The following is a 1,217-nucleotide window of genomic DNA, read 5'->3' as shown; positions in this document are numbered from 1 at the left end:
ATATATATATATATATCCTAGACATAGCACTACAGAGAACCGGTTGTTAGAACCTAGTATACTTACAATGTATGGAATTTACAAGTTACAGTATCAGGTTACTCTGAATTTACAGAATGACTCTACTTTTATTTAAACTACAACATGAGTACAATGCATAATATTGAGAACATACGGCCAAGTGGTTGTTGGCACTCCGTCGCTTACGACGTCGAGGGTTCCAGTTGATCCGATCAACGGAACAGCCTGCTCGTGAAATTAACGTGCAAGTGGCTGAGCACTCCACAGACACGTGTACCCTTAACGTAGTTCTAGGGGATATTCAGCGTGACACAGTGTGACAAGGCTAGCCCTTTGAATTACAGGGACTGGGCCATTGTGCCTCCACGGCCAAGTAGTAATGATACAGGAATTGTTCAATTACATTCATTTATTTACAAGTGTTTCAATGAAAATAAGCAGTGGACACAGAATTGAATGACAGTCTGAGTCGTCGTAGTTTTATAAGAGCATACAAAGAAACGTATTTACGTGAGGAAAATGCTTAGATACATGATAACCTAAATAGGTATATCTATGCAGAGTATAGATACAAATACATGTACATACACAGACACACAAAAAGCACATATATGATGGTAGTCTATCGTTGTCAGATAAAGACGTTTCTGCAATTTCCCGATGAACAATCTGCACATATAATCTGTTTATAGTGATAAATGCATCTGTTGTAGATTATCTCACGCCCTCCATCAAATCAGCGTTGCCTGAACAGTTGCTCGGTATACCACACGTCAGGTATTGAAGTAATCGCAGAGCAACGTGAGATGGCCCTGGAATTGATACTGCGAAGTCACGATCGCGGGTGCAACAACCAAACCACTTGGTCATGCACCCTTGCTCTCACGCATACACACACAGACACATGCATTTATATATACAAACAAGTGCATATACCCACATATATTACAAGCTTTTACATTTATGTACCTATATATTTATATATATATATATATATTTCAATAATAATAAAAGAGTAAAATTAATTAATAATTAATAATTTTGCCAAGTAGTTCGGTACGTTGAAATAACCTTTTTAGGCAATATCATACAAATATTCTATAAATAATTTTAAACATAATTATAATAAGGATCAGCTAATTGCTTCGCCACGCACCGAATTTAGAAATAGGAGTTAAAATACCTTTTCTACTACC

Source organism: Octopus bimaculoides, chromosome 1, assembly GCF_001194135.2.
Source record: "Octopus bimaculoides isolate UCB-OBI-ISO-001 chromosome 1, ASM119413v2, whole genome shotgun sequence".
NCBI lineage: Eukaryota > Metazoa > Mollusca > Cephalopoda > Octopoda > Octopodidae > Octopus > Octopus bimaculoides.
Note: the sequence above shows the minus strand (reverse complement) of the source record.